General features: G+C 38.6%; 2 long non-coding RNA genes across 2 annotated transcripts; one reads left to right on the top strand and one right to left on the bottom strand.

The window, feature by feature from the left end:
- Positions 1–1,075: 1,075 nt before the first annotated feature.
- LOC146475581 (uncharacterized) lies at positions 1,076–13,825 on the bottom strand. Its single transcript, XR_014865913.1, has 2 exons — positions 13,678–13,825; positions 1,076–1,871 (listed from the first exon to the last, which is right to left on the bottom strand). It is a non-coding gene; the product is annotated as an uncharacterized LOC146475581 (long non-coding RNA).
- Positions 10,893–12,812, top strand: LOC146475582 (uncharacterized). The gene is made up of 2 exons (XR_014865918.1): positions 10,893–12,080; positions 12,675–12,812. It is a non-coding gene; the product is annotated as an uncharacterized LOC146475582 (long non-coding RNA).
- Positions 13,826–14,634: the final 809 nt, after the last annotated feature.

Here is a 14,634-nt window from a genome sequence, read left to right as displayed (position 1 = left end):
TGTTTTAAGAAAATTTTGCCCTCTATAATAGTTACCTAATTGCGATGAGTCCTCGTACAATTAAGGATTAATTTGCGAAAACTTTTAAAATATGCGTGAAAATTAATCCTTAATTCTACTCGGCTTCATGCTATTTCATATACGTATTAGCTTTCTCACACACTGACTTGTCAAAGGCTATTTTGATACAAAGCTATATTAATCTCGTTTACTTAACTAAGAGAACTGGTCATCACAAATTTGCTCGAAGATCCACCTTGTCTGGAGTAGGGCCTATAGAACACATCAGCTATTCTGTGAACATTACCAACACAATTTTACTGGCTTTAAAATTTGAGTTGACAGAGAAATATTCAGCTAGCAAGAGTCAGCATTGCTAGATAAACAAGAAAAATGAGGTTCTAATCTCATCGTTATTTTTTACTGCTATATAGAGGAGTGGCTATGCAATAAAGAGACCATCCTTTGAGGTTGAGGAAGGGGAGTGCAGGCAGAGGCCACCATCTAGTTTGGGGTTTGGTCTTTCCTTATGCTGTTCTTATCTTATCCGCAATTTTAAAAGTGAATAATCCAAACTAATCATATAATCTCAATAATGCACAGCCTCCAACAACTTAAAATTCAACACCAATTCCGCTAACTCGAACTATTTTTGTTTCCCTTCTGAGTTGAAGTCAGCGGGATTCTACTGTGACTCCCAAGCTTGCTATGAGGAATTTTCAGTAATCATGGTGTGTTTAAGCTCAATTTAAACGCCGCCAAAATTGTTGCCTCCAACAAATGCGTTGTTGACTGCGAGTATTTTTTTTCCAGAGATGGTTAAGTGGAGCGCGCGCAAAAAATTCGTCTCCTCCTGGGAAGCAATCTACACGCTGGGTCGCTTTACTATCCCCAAGAAAAAGCAAGGGTCTACTCGCAAATTAAATCGCCGAGCTAAATTGCCTGATCACAGAGCATTCAACCAACATACGCTGGTCCAGCATAATGGGGAGCAGAGTGCTAAACATTCTTACATCGAAATGCACAGAAATGTTGGAACATTTAGCTGGGGTTTCAAACACACTAACGACAATGCTGTCAGGGAATTATTTATTTATTTCCGCAAGTCTTCTCTCGGTACATGTTATATCGAAGTAAATCGAAAGAATCTACTTTGCAGTACAATGTTGACTCGTAGGTAATTTTGGCCCGTGTTTCTGAGGCGTAAATGAGTCTTCCTTAGAATAAACCCAACCAGCAATACGTCTCCTGCTACTGATTTTCAAGTACCATTTGTTGACCAGGAAAAAAAAAAAGAAAAGAAAAGAAAAGTCCGGCTAAAGACGAGACACTATAATTTATAAAACAAAGACTAAATTTGAAGATAGCTACTGCCCATAAAGATCCGTGAGAAAGGCAAGTTCTGATATCGTAATGTGAAAACAAGCTGCTTAGAATGTCGGCTACTTAGCCCACATACAAACTCTCCTTCCGTAAAGTTGTCCAAAATGTCAAAATATGCCCGTATAAAAGAAGTAGCTGTCTTTAAATAAACAGATGCAATAATGCGACACTCTCAAAAGTAAATAGCGACTTGTATGTAAAATTGGAGCCATGGCATGGGCGACTTAACTCCACTAAAGAAGAATTGCCATGTAGGACAAGTAACTGGTTACTATGTTTTGTCGGCAATGAAATATGAATAGCCTTTCCTAAATGTAAACTACAAAATGAATCCTGTTTAAATGCTTATCCTAGAGTAAAAGACATTTTTCTGGTTTGGCCGGTTTGCTCCCAGAATTTCTGGGTACCGTTCTTTCTAACAACGATGGCTGAATTCGCTGGATCTGTTGCATCATCAGCAGGAATGATTGCTCGACATTCAGGCCAGTCTAAAGAAAACACAAAACAAATGTCAGAGCAGCTGAAGCGCTGAGAATACAGCTACAACAAGGCTGCTTTCAACTGAATAACACAATTAAATCAGGCATGTTTCCAATTGTGAACACCTATATGAATGCTGCTTTTAAGCGTGAACACTGCCACACTCGTATGAGGCCTGTTTTTCAACTATAAACCTATATCAAGGCTGCTTTCAAGCGGGACACAGCTACATCTCATTGTTTTCAAGTGAGAACACAACTATAAGATGGCCGCTTTCAGTTGTGAAGAGAACACAGCTATATCAGTGCTGTTTTCAAGTGTAAACACAAATATAAACTATCAGGGGTACATGTATTTCCAGAGCAGGGTTTATTCTAAAGGATGGCATTGCCGGGCCACCGTAAATAAAAACAAACAGGCACATACAATTTGCAGAAGTGTGTCAAACGTGGCGCTCAAATTTCATCAAAATTTCAACTAAGAGTCTTACAGACTAAATGCATCGTATCTTTGGGAGCAAGGGTAATGTTTTGAAATGGTTTTTTACCTCACTTAAAAAACGCCACATTACAAATTTCATCTGGTATCAAAGCAACCTATAAAAGTGGGGTTGGGTATATTCGTTACAAGTTACATTGTATGTGCTGGCCACTGGGTATATAGATGTTAACGATACTGTTATCAGGCGCGTAGCTAAGGTTTCGATAGGGGTGTTCGTGGAGCCCCAAATCTTGCTGAGCGCCGGATGCCCTCTTACTAGGGGGGTCCGGGGGCATGCTCCCTCGGAAAGTTTTGAAAATCTAGGTTCCCAGAAACCTCATTTCCAGCATTTTATTATTATTATTATTATTATTATTATTATTATTATTATTATTATTATTATTATTATTATTATTATTATTATTATTATTATTATTATTATTATTCACAACATGTTACTTACACTACTTAACAATATAATGCTTACGCTACTTACAATATAATACTTTACACTACAACCCAGACATGCACAAAACGAGACTTGCTAATTAATACATTATGGCACATACAATATGTGTTTAACAGAGACATACAACCTAAAAGACGCTACATCTACTTACATTATAAAAGGTTACATGGCAGCGAAATAAAATAATAACAATAGAATTGATAACAAAAGTAACTAAATGGGAAAAAGAAAGACATGGGCGCCGCTATGAAGCACTTAAACTAGTGATATACTTGTTCCATTTGCGGTTAAAGCTGGATTCATGTTTGATGAATTTGTTGATCTTAAATTCTATTTGATAAATAAAATAAACTTTAGAGATAAATAATCTCAGCGACGGGTGAGTAAGTTTGCTTCTGCAATCGTAAATATTTTGCCTGGCAATGATTAGTAGATGGTTAAGTAAGAGAAAATCCTCTCTTCTGTCCCAAATTCCAAAAAGCTTATCCACCTCAGATAGTTTTTCAAGTTCAATGTGTATATTATTGTACCAATGTATAAATTCCAGCCAAAACCTCTCTGTTATGCATCATGAAATGAATAAATGCTCAAGGGATTCGCTCTCTCCACCACAAAACGTACACAATGCTGTCGGTTTCAACCCAACTTTGTGAAGAAAGGTGTTTGTAACTAAGTATCTGTTCAAAATTTTGTACTGAAACTCGCGCGTTTTTGTGTTCAAAGCCACTGTAAAAGGTAATCTGTAGATCTCATTCCATTTGAAGCTTGCCCTACCAAACTTTTCCTCGAGTTTTGCTCGTGCAGTTGGAGCACACTCAAAGTTGGAACGTATTTCCCTATAGACAGATTTAGATAGTGCTTTACATAGAGCCACGTTTCGGTTGTTTAAACGCAGTTCAAAATTATCTGCAAGAACAAAGGCATTTCTACTATTGTGCGTGTTATTTGTTAGTGAGTTGCGGTACTGAGCTGGTAAAGCGTCAATAATCCTTATTAAGTAGAAAATCTCTAGGGGTGATAGACCTGGTTGCATTAGATTTTTCCGCACTATCAGATTGCTCCTGTCATCCACTAGATCCTCTAGCCTCACTATACTCTTTTTATAAAGTGAAGAATGGTAAATAGATCTTCCGTCAACACAAATGTTCTTATTGTTCCATATAATCACACTAGCTTCATCGTTACTCATCTGATCGCTTTTCATTTTCGATCCGACTGAGATTTCAGCAAAGCATTTTAGACACTCTTCACTGATAGAACTCGGGTAGCTTTATAGGAAGCTTTTTAACATCAAAATCACAGGCCAAGAGTAGCTTTCCACCAACTGGTTTCAAGTAATGCAAAAAGATTAATTTCCAACTGCTTGGTTGAGCTTCGGCTAACTTTTTACAGTACATGATCCGCTGTGTTTTAACAACTGATTCCAAATGTGGCGCTTTCAAACCACCATTCTCTACATCGCCTATTAAGGTTGACCTTTTGACTTTATCTTTTCATTTCCAGATGAATTGAAATATTATCTTATTGGCTTCTTTAATTACATCCTTGTTAACACTTACTAAACCAGCTCTGTACATAAAAATAGGAATAACGAATGTCTTAACTATCTGTATTCTTCCAAGGATGGTAAGATTTCTCCAGTTCCAAAACTGAAGCTTTTCCTTGATAGATTTAAGGATTTCATCAAAATTCAACTTTCTCCATAGGCCTCTATCGTAAGTAAAATGAATCCCCAGAATTTTGACTGCTTTTTAACTTTAATGTTCATATTCAAAACAGCTAAGTATTTAGATGCGTTTTTCTGAATGCCCAACAGAATGGCTTCAGTTTTGTCGTAGTTAATTTCGAGCCCAGAGTAAAGCGTGAATTGTTGTACAGTGTTAAACAGGGGGTCAAGAGAAGATTTGGTTCCTAAGAAAAAGTGTTAGGTCGTCGGCAAATATTTCTAATTTGATCTCTTCATCATCTACTAAAATACCCTGTATTTGTTTGTCTGACCGTATACTAACGGCGAGTACTTCTAGGCAGATGATAAATAGGTAAGGAGAGGGTGGGTCCCCTTGCCTGACTCCTCTAAGAATTGGAAATGGTCCTGTGGTATAGCCGTTATTCATAACGCTACTTGAAATGTTCTTTTAAAAAGTCTGAACCCAGTGAATTAAAGATGGGCCAAAATTGAAAGCGGTGAGAGCGTTATACATGAATTTATGATTTATCGAATCAAAAGCTTTCTTGAAGTCGATAGCAACTAATACTCCATTGATATTCTCTCTCTTTGTATACTCAAAAATATCATCAATTGTACGTACAGCATTAAGAATGGTTCTACCTTTTACATACGCATTCTGATTGTGATGTATTATGTCCGGTAGAACTCTCTGAAGTCTTATCGCAATTGCTTTTGATCCGATTTTAGCATCAACATTGATCAGAGAAATTGGTCTCCAATTACAAATTTTACGCTTATCTTTCTCTTTCTTTTCTATTAACTTGATAATGGCTTGTTTTTGAGAGTTGTATAGCTCACCCCGATCATATGCGCAATTTAGACTATCGACTAATAAGCCTCCTACTGAGTTCCAAAAAGTTTTATAAAATTCAGCGGTGAGCCCATCATTGCCTGGTGACTTGCATTTTGAGACAGTAGTACGTTATGAGTGGAATTAGCCGGGTTAGTGGATCCCCTTGGATCCCCTTCAATCCCCTTGGATCCCCTTAATTAATATTCCTAAGCGTCGAGTCCATGACGTCATCTATTGTTATAACCTAGGGAAAAAATGCGTTCCTGCATACTAATAACTGTCTTCCTGCATACTAATTAAGTGTCTTCCTGCATAATATTAAGTGTCGAGGTTTACTAATGAGCGTCACTCTTGCACAAAGGAAACAATAGACATGCCCAGGCTTGCCCGCTCTATACCCACCCTGATTGGATCTTAAGATTTATATTGTTAGAGTTAATAAAAAGCGGTTAGATTTCGTTGATCGTGTCATTTCACTGTTCGATCTCAAGCTATATTTGCTTCGTTTTCCTTCGGTTTATTTCAAACGTTCTCTTGAGATGGCTTACTTTGACCTAAACGCTATCAAAAATGCAATGGTTACTTCTTCATGGAACTCCCTCATAAAAGCGTGGTACGATGTAGAAAGGGTGTCTCAAGAAATTTCTACCCTGATTCTGTCTCCCGAACGTAATTTGGAAGCTGTTTCTGAAGGTTTAAAGCGATGGAAGGAACACGCTGGACTTTTAAGTTGGAATGTAACCGTTTATTCATTATTACTGCACGACGATGCACGCAGTAGCCGCTTGTTGAGCACAGCTGTGTGTTGCTGGAAGGCGGTCCAACGTCTGGTCGTTTAATTCGAGAAATTGTTATTTAATCAGAAAGAGAAAGGCGTGGAAGATACACTGTGGTTGCAAATTCAAGGTTTGGTGAAGAAATTTGGGGTCCTTCTGCTTAAAAGACTCACAAAAGAGCAATGTGGTGTAGATGATTTCTCACTTGAGAGGAAAGGAGCTGGTGATAATGACCCTGGCGAGAAATGTTTTACAAGACCTGGTATCCCCTATCCAAGCAAGAAAACAAGAAGAACCACAAAAAACCATTGTTCCAAAATGCAAACCCCTTTCAAAGACGCTCTCAGCGAATTCTTTGCCGAACGACGAAACCCTCCGAAACTAACCATCGAGATTCCCAAGACAAGTTCACGACCAAAACTGCAAAGACAAAATGGGGTTATAGAGCAGTGATGAGGATGCGTTTTACTTGATTTGTGATACTCATGCTGACAGTTTTCTTGAAAAACGATTTGATTGTATATCAGTGTTAAGTTCATTTTCTGAGTCCTAATAAACCGTTGATGCGTAAACCTATCTTTGTGTGTCTTTTTTTCTCCTATCAATCTCGAGAAAATAAAAAAATATATATATATATTAAAGTCACGCACCGTTAGTCAGTTAATTATGCTAGTTCGCAAGCCTAAAGTTGCATATAAATAAGTTCAGTTCTGCTGAAAAACCCCAAGGGAGTATCTTGACGCATTAGTTTATAATCAATTTCATATAACTTAACAAGGATCAATGGAAACACGCGACTTATAATTGCTAGCAATAGAACCAGACAAGAGATATCGTTTTAAAAACTTTATTAAAAAACAATGAGGAAAAAGAGTCAAATACTCAGCGATTTGAAAGGAAAAGGAATGAAAATGAATCATTTGACTGACTATTACAAATCCGTTTTTTCCGTTTTATTTCGAGGAATAATTAATATTCCTTCCGTGTCTACACAATTTTCCTATGGCCTCTAAGCCAAGAGTTCGACTTTCTTTGTTTCTTGCGGTTTGCCTTGTTCTTTGAAGTCGGTCTTTTAGTTTTTGCTTTAAAAGAGGCCTCATTTCTCCGCTGTCTTGACAGTTCGTACACCGTTTCTTGTGTCTGTGCTGGATTGTGATAGTGATTTTTTCCGGAATTATCCGCTTCACTTTCGTAAACTACGACTTTAACTTTAGGTTGCAGTTTCGCCTCTTGTAAATACTGTCTTCGCTGTATGTGGCCTAACTGATGAACATCCGCGAGATGGTTAGCTAATCTGCCAAGGTACTTCGCCCCGCACGATGGAATCGGACAGTTTCTGCAAACTCTCTTGTAAACCATGTTGACAGTTTGTTGACTGAACACAAATGACATCTTTTTCGCAAATAGTCAGGTTATATAGAGTGTCAGAAGGGCCAAACACAGACCAGAAAGGCCATAACCAGGCCAAACACAGGCCTGAAAGGCCATAACCAGGCCTGAAAGGCCAAAACAACGCCAAAAGGGACAAAAGGAGACAAACGGGCCATTTGTAGTTATATGTTTTTATTATTATTATTATTATTATTATTATTATTATTATTATTATTATTATTATTATTAGTAGTAGTAGTAGTAGTAGTAGTAGTAGTAGTAGTAGTAGTAGTAGTAGTAGTAGTATTTTTCTCAGACACACGCGTGGGTGTCGCGCGTCGCTAGTCACGCAACAGCTCTCAACTTTGGAATCATCATCTTTATTTAAAAGTGTCATCACAAATAACAGTGTTTAATTAAAAAGTTTTGATCTTGCTTTAGTAATTTGTATTTCAAATTTCAGATTTTTTTAAATTTTTGTACAAGTTTACCGATTATTGTTATTATTTTCAAGTCATCAATCAACACACTTAAAGTTTGCTTGTTTACAGTTTTATTGAAATGCAACAATACAAAGATCCAGGAAATAAAAAAAAAAAAAAAAAATCCATAACAGTCATAGTAGGTTTAGTCTTGATCTTGTGGAATGGGCTACTTTTCGTACAATCGATTGAGTAAGAATTTCCGCTTATCGATAGCAAGTTCCGTCGATTCCAACCAATCAAATCCTTCTGTGTCTTTAAGCTCTTTTTGAGTTTCCATCACTTTTTTGAAGGTGGGATCTTTTTTCATTGCACGCATCCATTGTAGATTCTCTAAGAGCACTTTTCTCAGCTCTTTTCTGTAAACAGGAACGAGAGCGTTTACGGCTTTACTACGAGCCACATCTTCTGAATCGCCGTTTTCTTGGTATTGATTGATCAAAGCGTTAAGCTGGGTCTTGTGGCGGTTCTCGGCTTCATCAAGAATGCGTGACCACGGCTCTAAGTTTTCTGTTTCTTCTTCTTGGGAAGACTCCGTTCCTTGACTAGAAACTTCGCTTTCTTGGGAGAAATCGCTTTCTTGGGAGAAATCGCTTTCTTCATTGTCTTCATCATTTCCAGCACCTTGTTGCAGGTATAAGGTATAGTTTGTGCTCGTCATCTTTGGTTTGAACCGCACGCCTTCTGACAGGAAACTAAACTTCAGAAAGTAACGCGTCTCTTTTATAGAAAATTGATGAAGGCGGGGTTACTAAGCGTTCTCCTTCATAAATAAAAGAAGACCAGAAAGGCCATAACCAGGCCAAACACAGGCCTGAAAGGTCATAACCAGGCCTGAAAGGCCAAAACCACGCCAAAAGGGACAAAAAGAGACAAACGGGCCATTTCTAGTCATGTGTCTTTATTTTCTCAGACACACGCGTGGATGTCGCGCGTCGCTAAGTTTTAATTGTCTTATAAGCTCTCTGTGATAATTCCCTTGTTCTGTTCATGGTTTTGAAACAGGTCGCTAATAGTTTCCGATATTCTATTTCAATATCACCATTCTACACTTTTTCGAGAGTGTTTGGGGTTCCAACAGTAAACTTGCTAGCCATGTTGTTAAGGAACTGACGGTCTGAGAATCGAAGTCGATGAAGATTTCGCATAAAATAGATTGCGTGTAGCCGGTTCGGGTATTGTTATCGACACTGACTCTGGGACTACCCAGTTGGATATGACTTATTGTTTCTCAAACAAAAGACACACGAGATAATTCACATGCAAATTTTAGAGCTCGAGTCAAAGATTTGTTAAACATAATTAGTGGCTAACGCGGTGTAAAGATGAATAAAACTTTATTTCACTCAAAACCTTTAAAAATCTTTCAAAGGATCTCAAGACAGCTCTATGTCCACACAGACGGTAATGCAATATATTTAATTAGAACAAACAGGAAGATCTTGGTTCCTTATATTGTTAAGCATAGCAATACATTTTGATCTGCGTAAATCTCGTGCAAAAGCTCTAGAATAAGAAGATAACTGTTTATCTCTTTCTATCTCTTCATGTTCTTCGGGGCTGATGACATAACCTTCAAAAGGTACGTGTTTGTCTTCAATATGTCTTTCATATAAAACCTTCAACACTCGGAAACTTTCGGGATGATGGCCGTCATCACTTGCGTACTTGAAATACGCCTGACGCAGCAAATCGTCTTTATCTAAACAAAGTGAAGGATCTGGGTCGTCTCGAGAGTCTTCTTTCATTTTTTGGACATAAAACTTGTAAGATTCCCATACTTCGTCCATCCATTTTTTTTGAAATATTTTAGGACTTCCTAGACTGTTGAATCCGTTATCACACATTAAAAATCCTTCGTCATATTTACGTGCATGGCGCTGGCGCTGAATAAGTCCTTTCTGTTTAACCTCTTGGCGACGATTTTCAAACATCTCCTTTATCTCTCTATAAGGATGAAATCTCGTGAACCGTGGCTGAGGTGAATATGAGAGCCGCTCCTTGATAGCATGCGATATTGGCTGGTCTATCCACATGAAAAAGTTACACTCTTTTTTGTGGCACGTCAGAAACATGCGATCCTGGCTCCACGGTTGTTTACTTTTTCTCAATGCTAGCTTGTTAGCTGGAACACATGACCAACAAGAGTTGCTACCTTCTCCCTTTGAATTTGTTCCACTTCGTCTACTGTCAGGAGAGGTTTAGGGGTCGATTCGACTTGAACGTTTGGAACCATCCTTGCGAAATATAGCAGCGATAAAATAATCTTTACTCTAGTTGAATGATAACGCTTTCAAATTTTGCGCTGTTTTTATTAACTATAACAATAGAGTCTTGACTATCCAATCAGGGTGGGAATAGAGCGGGCAAGCCTGGGCATGTCTATTGTTTCCTTTGTGCAAGAGTGACGCTCATTAGTAAACCTCGACACTTAATATTATGCAGGAAGACACTTAATTAGTATGGAGGAAGACAGTTATTAGTATGCAGGAACGCATTTTTTCCCTAGGTTATAACAATAGATGACGTCATGGACTCGACGCTTAGGAATATTAATTAAGGGGATCCAAGGGGATCGAAGGGGATCCAAGGGGATCCACTAACCCGGCTAATTCCACTCATAACCTACTACTTGAGACCCATTTTAGGCAAATCACAACTTTGTTTTACAGCAGTTTTTTAAGCTATATACATCATTTCGACGGCATAATTGTTTAAACAAGAAAGTTCAATCTACATTCCGTGCCCTGTCAAGTTCTGATAGTTATTCAATCTGCTGATAGTCATACACCAAGCTGGTAAACTGCATCATTCTCGGGTGTAAGCCTTCGAACAAATTGACTATCTCGTCAAGATTGACAGGCATATCATATTTGATATGCATTAGAGCCAGGGCGGACAGCCTACTCTCTCCCATGGTACACCTCATTGTGCTTATGGAACGTACACATTCACAAGTGGTGGCTGGAAGAGTGGCAGCAATTTTCAGGGGCATGTACAGGTTGGGGAAGTCGTCGGGATTACATGCTTTTAGTGACGAAGCACACGAATCAGCAACAATTCGTCCGTCCTGAACCATAATTTTCCACCTCTGAAATTCGGCGGAAAAGAGTTGTGGAGAGGGTAGGTCATCTTGATAGAGATCCACCAAATCAGTGAGCTGCTGAACATTGAACCGGGGAGGGGTTTTCGGGTTTATATCTCTATTTTTCGTTGGTTGATGTATTTCGACCACAGGAACTTTATTTAAAAGTTTTACTTCCGCCATTATTGATCTTCAAAGGGGGTTCGTTCGAACCCCTGGAACCCCCCTCCTACGCGCCTGGTTATAAAGTCTGAAAACTTGCATGGATTTAACATAGAAGAGGTCCGTTTCTCATGAGCATTTTTCAGATCCGTTTCTACCAACTAGTGATCGCTACTTGTGTTTACTGTCCTATTGTGATTAGAGTTTAAATGTTTGTTAGATGATAAAAATTGTCAGTAATGGAAAAATATTTACGACGCAATTTTTTGGGCTAAAATAGTTAAAGGAATTTTATTTGGTGTTGATAACACTTGTACACCTTCCTTTGATGAGTTTCTACCAGACTTGACCTTTAACCAATCAGGCGCGTAGGAGGGGGGGTTCGAGGGGTTCGAACGAACCCCCTTTGAAGATCAATAATGGCGGAAGATAAACTTTTAAATAAAGTTCCTGTGGTCGAAATACATCGACCAAAGAAAAATAGAAATATAGACCCGTTCTTTAGGCCTTATGTCTTATCGTCAGTAGAAATATAAATTGTCAAGAACCCTTGGAGATCCAAAATTGTAATGACGTTTCATTTTTGCGGTAAAACCGCATCCGTCCGAAAAAGCCATAGAAAGTACCCTCTCCACAACTCTTTTCCTCCGAATTCCGGAGGTGGAAAATTATGGTTCCGGACGGACGAATCGTTGCTGATTCGGGTGCTTCGTCACTAAAAGCATGTGTTCCCGACGACTTTCCCAACCTGTACATGCTCCTGAAAAAACCTGCCACCCCTCCAGTCACTACTTGTGAATGTGAACGTTCCATAAGCACAATGAGGAGGTTGAACAACTACATGAGGTGTACCATGGGAGAGAGTAGGCTGTCCGCCCTGGCTCTAATGCATATCAAATATGATATGAGAATAATACCTGTCAATCTTGACAAGATAGTCAATTTGTTCTTAGGCCTACACCCGAGAATGATGCAGTTTACCAGCTTGGTGTATTACTATCAGCAGATCGAATAGCTTTCAGAACTTGACAGGGCGCGGAATTTACATTGAACTTTCTTGTTTAAGTTGAAACAATTATGCCATCGAAATTATGTACATAGCTTAAAAAGCTGCTGTAAAACCCCCGTTAGACGTTGAAACTTTTACTAAACTTGTGTGCAACGGCGCTGCGAAAAAAATTGCAGCAGGCGTTGCGCCGTGTAAAATGGTCGGTTTCGTGAAACTTTTTCGAACTTCCGTTGCGAGACAAGTTTCACGAAAAGTAGAACCGCTTTCTACTTCTGCAACGGCTCGCAATTGTCGCAGTGGTGAAAAAACAAGAGTTTAACCGTGTAACACCACTTCGTGAAACTGGTCTCGTTTGCCGTTGCACACAGGTTTCCGCTAAAAGTTTCAACGTGTAGCGGCGGCTTAAAACAAAGTTGTGATTTGCCTGAAATGGGTCTCAAAATGCAGGAAATGAGATTTCTGGGAACCTAGATTTTCAAAAATTTCCGGGGGAGCATGCCCCCGGACCCCCCTAGTAAGAGCGCCTCCGGCACTCAGCAAGATTTGGGGCTCAACGAACACCCCTATCGAAACCTTAGCTACGCGCCTGCCAATCCTTTCCAGGAAATAACTATTGCTCATATTTTAAATCAATTTTAGTTTATATTCTTGGGTTCTTTTACCACATTAATGGCAGTTGATGTTACCTTTAAAAATGAAGATATCCGAATAACGATATCTGTACTTTTAAGATGTTTGAAAGTAAATACTACGATTTTACAGTGATTATGAAGGTAAATATCCATTATGGTAATTCTGCTATCGGCCACATACTAAATACAGTGTATATAATTTGAGTGATAAATTGGACACTGTGCACGTTAAAATAATACTTTTACGGAAATAATTATCAGGAAACACATCACAGGTCTCAAAGAGGTTATGTATTAACTTTAGAGACCATGTTTTACCTGACTGGGTACCAGGAAATTACATAATCAGAGGTCTGAAATAGAGTCAGGATTTGGAGAACCAGACAGTGCAACCTCACAAAAATTCCAACGATTAGCCACACTGATAACAGGCTCATCTTCACAAGGGTTTCTGTTCTGCAGCCAACTCAAAATGTACCAACAGCTAGCCACGTTATCAGCCACAGAACATGAGTTTCCGTTCACAGTAACTTTCACCAAGACTTCTTTGGACTTGGCTCCATCGACCTGATATCACTATTAAAGGGTTTCTGTTGCCCAATGCTGCTAAAATATTCTTAGACTTCTGATGTGAGGATGCTTTGAGTGCTGTATATGAAGTTGTTTTTTTGTTTGGGGTCACATGACCAGGATTGAGAATACGTTTTGGGTCATTTTCAGACCACGAGGTTGTTCTGGAGTATTGTATTTTGTTTTAGAAAAGGATTTTACAGTTACTTGGAACCAAACTTCGGTAATCATTCCACCTTGTAACAGTGTAACCTACCTTGGCTGATCTCTCAATTAATGGGATGTTCACATCAGGTGAATTGCAGTATTCTAACACTTCATCTTTCATTACTTCTCTTTCCTCTTCTAAATCCTAGAATGAGAAATGAGAAATGGGAAGTGTGTATCAGTTATCTTGAATCCTTACTTGGTTAAAGGGACCAGTTGAAACAGAACTCATTTGGGTTCCCACATACACGTATATTGGATCTGTCTTGAGTTTCACGGTGTCATTTCCAGCATGTCTACATGTAGCATGTTAATCAGGTGTAAAGGGCTGCACATGTACATGTTTACTAAACCCTAGTGTTTTTTTTTCTTGCTTTGTGTACATGTTTGTGTGTGTCCTATCTGGTTACGCTGTTTTTTTTTTTCTTTTATAATTTAATTGCATCCTATCTATTACACTGGTTTATTTATTTATTATTTATTTATTTATTTATTTATTTTTTCTTGTAATATCAGACAATTTATGGTAGGCCAGCAACTCAGTCATAAAAATATAATAAAATAAATAAATCAATCACTTAATTTAAGTGTCAATGTATTTAGTGCAGAGCACTACATTTAATTGAGGACACTTTCCAGATCAAATTAAAATTTAGAAGTGTTGGCTTTTGAGGAGAAGGGAAAACCGGAGTACACGGAGAAAAACATCTCGAAGCAAAGACAAGAACCAACAACAAACTGAACCCACATATGACGCAGAGTCCGGAATCGTACCCGGGGATTGGTGGGAGGCGAGTGCTCTTAGCATTGCGTCGTCCCTGCTCCCCTGAAATTGTATATGTACATGTATAGCAGAAACAAATGTAAGATTTTACCAACACACTTGATATTTCACCCGTACGGAATGAGTGGATCTGCAGACAGGTCTTTTTTTAGTCTGTAATGCTGCCTTCAGCAGGCCTGCGGATCACTTGTCTGAAACATCTGCAGTACGCATGCAGTTGGC

Source organism: Pavona decussata, unplaced genomic scaffold (assembly GCF_977016875.1).
Source record: "Pavona decussata unplaced genomic scaffold, jaPavDecu1.1 SCAFFOLD_84, whole genome shotgun sequence".
In the NCBI taxonomy this organism is placed as follows: domain Eukaryota; kingdom Metazoa; phylum Cnidaria; class Anthozoa; order Scleractinia; family Agariciidae; genus Pavona; species Pavona decussata.
The sequence above is the reverse complement of the archived record's forward strand: the minus strand, read 5'-3'. Positions and strand labels throughout refer to the sequence as shown.